The following is a 3,133-nucleotide window of genomic DNA, read 5'->3' as shown; positions in this document are numbered from 1 at the left end:
TTTTGAGACAGAGTTTCGCTCTTGTTGCCTGGGCTGGAGTACAATGGCATGATCTCGGCTCACTGCAGCCTCCACCTCCCGGGTTCAAGTGATTCTCCTGCCTCAGCCTCCCAAGTAGCTGGGATTATAGGCGTCTGCCACCATGCCCAGCTAATTTTTTGTATTTTTAGTAGAGACGGGGTTTCCTCATGTTGGTGAGGCTGGTGTCGAACTCCAGACCTCAGGTAATCCACCAGCCTCGGCCTCCCAAAGTGCTGGGATTACAGGTATGAGCCACCATGCCGGGCTAAAACTGTGAGCTTTCAAGTGACAATTTTAGGCCGGACATGGTGGCTCATGCCTGTAATCCCAGCACTTTGGGAGGCTGAGGCAGGTGGATCACTTGAGGTCAGGAGTTTGAGACCAGCCTGGCCAACATAGTAAAACCCCATCTCTACTAAATATACAAAAACTAGCTGGGCATGGTGGTGCACACCTATAATCCCAGCTACTTGGGGGACTGAGGCAGGGGCATCACTTGAATCCAGGAGGCGGAAGTTGCAGTGAGCCGAGATTGCACCACTGTACTCCAGCCTGGGCAACAGAGTGAAATTTCATCTCAAAAAAAAAAAAAAAAGGTATTAATTCCCAGGGGTTTGGAGATTTTCCTGTTATCTTCTGTTATTTCTAGTTGTTTTTATTTCGTTTTAGTGGTTACTCCAGGGGTTACAAAATACTCAACTTTTCACAATCTATTTAGAATATTTTGTCACTTCAGTTGGCATATGGAAACAATACCACCATATGTCTCCTTACTGTTCACCATTCTCTGTTATTCTTTCATTGCTGTTATCATTCTGTCTAAATAACTTTCTCTTTTTTTGAGACAGAGTCTCACTCTTGCCCAGGCTGGAGTGCAGTGGCATGATCTCGGATCACTGCATTCTTTGTCTCCCAGGTTCAAGCAATTTTCGTGCCTCAGCCTCGCGAGTAGCTGGGATTACAGGCGTGTGCCACCATGCCCAGCTAATTTTTGTATGTTTAGTAGAGATGGGGTTTCACCATATTGGCCAGGCTAGTCTCCAACTCCTGACTTCAGGTGATCTGCCTGCCTCAGCCTCCCAAAATGCTGGGATTACAGGCTTGAGCCACCAAAAAACTTTCTTTTAGCAGTTCAGTTAGAGTAGGTCTGCAGGCTACAAATTCTCTTAGTTTTCCTTCATCTGAGTTTATTTCAAGGTTATTCCTGAAGGATGTTTTCACTGCATATGGAATTCTGGGCTTGCAATTCTTTTCTTTCAGCACTTGAAAGACGTTGTGCCACTTTGGTCTTCGTGATCTCAGAGGATAAATTCACTGTCATTAGGATTGTGGGTCGCCTAGAGCTTGTGGCATTTCTCTTTGGTTGCTTTCAATTTTTTTTCCTTGTCTTTATTTTTCAGCAGTTTGATTTTGATGTGTCTGGGCATGGATGTCTTTGGATTTGTGTTTGGGTTTGCTCAGTTTTTTGAATCTGTAGGTTGGTGTTTCTTTCCCAAACTTGGGAAATTTTCAGCCGTTATTTCTTCAAAAACTTTTTAGTGCTTTCTTTCTCATCTGCTCTGGGATTCTGCTGGCATAAATGTTATATCTTTTGTTATGTCCCACAGGAGCCTGAAGTTTTATTAATTTTTCCCTCCTTTCTGTTGGTCAGTTTGGATAATTTCTATTAATCTGTCTTCATGTTCACTGACTCCTCTGTCATTTCCATTCTGCCATTGAATCTATCCAGTGAGTTTTAAAATTTGATTATTGTATTTTTCTGTCTTAAATGCTTATTTGGTTCCTCTTACTTTCTCCAAGTTTTTTAGTCATACTTCCTTTTCTAAATTATTATTTTTTATTTGTTTGAGACAGAGTCTTACTCTGTCACCCAGGCTGGAGTGCAATGGCATGATCTCGGCTCACCGCAATCTCCACCTCCCAGGTACAAGCAATTCTCCTGCTTCAGCCTCCTGAGTGCATCTGCCACCATGTCTGGCTAATTTTTGTATTTTCAATAGAGACAGGGTTTCACCATGTTAGCCAGGCTGGTCTCGAACTCCTGACCTCAAGTGATTGGCCTGCCTTGGCTTCTCAAAGTCTTGGGATTACAGGCGCGAGCCACTGTGCCCAGCCCTATACTTTCTTTTGTTTCAAGAATGTTTATAATTGTTTGAGCATTTTCATAATAACTAATGTCTTTTTCAGATAATCCTAACAGTCATTTTATAGTTGGTGACTGTTGATTATCTTTTCCCATGCAAGTTGAGATTTTTGTGATGGTTCGTATGCCTAGCAATTTTGTATCCAGAGCATTTTGAATATTATGAGGCTCTAATTCTTGTTTAAATCCTATGGAGAATGTTGGCATTTTAATTATTGTTATCGTTATTTTTCGAGACGGAGTCTCGCTCCGTAGCCCAGGGTGGAGTGCAGTGGTGTGATCTCGGCTCACTGCAAGCTCCGCCTCCCGGGTTCACGCCATTCTCCTGCCTCAACCTCCTTCTCCTGCCTCAACCTCCTGAGTAGCTGGGACTACAAGCGCTTGCCACCATACCCGGCTAATTTTTTTTATTTTTATTTTTTATTAATTTATTTATTTACTTATTTTTTTTGAGACAGTGTCTCGCTCTTTCACCCAGCCTGGAATACAGTGGCGCTATCTCGGCTCCCTGCAAGCTCCGCCTCCTGGGCTCGCGCCATTCTCCTGCTTCAGCTTCCGGAGCAGCTGGGACTACAGGTGTCTGCCACCACGCCCGGCTAATTTTTTGTATTTTTAGTAGAGACGGGGTTTCACCGTTTTAGCCAGGATGGTCTTGATCTCCTGAGGTCGTGATCTGCCCGCCTCAGCCTCCGAAAGTGCTGTGATTGTACAAGCGTGAGCCACCACGCCCGGCCTTTTTTTTTGTTTGTTTGAGAAGGAGTCTTGCTCTGTCACCTAGGCTGGAGTGCAGTGGTGTGATCTCGGCTCACTGAAACCTCTGCCTCCTGGGCTCAAGTGATTCTTGTGCTTCAGCCTCCCAGGTAGTTGGGATTACAGGCATCCACCACCATGCCCGGCTATTTATTTATTTTCTTTCTTCCCTTCCCTTCCCTTCCCTTCCCTTCCCTTCCCTTCCCTTCCCTCCCCTCC

Source organism: Rhinopithecus bieti, unplaced genomic scaffold (genome assembly GCF_001698545.2).
Source record: "Rhinopithecus bieti isolate Rb0 unplaced genomic scaffold, ASM169854v2 scaffold_12127, whole genome shotgun sequence".
In the NCBI taxonomy this organism is placed as follows: Eukaryota; Metazoa; Chordata; class Mammalia; order Primates; family Cercopithecidae; genus Rhinopithecus; species Rhinopithecus bieti.
The sequence above is the reverse complement of the archived record's forward strand: the minus strand, read 5'-3'. Positions refer to the sequence as shown.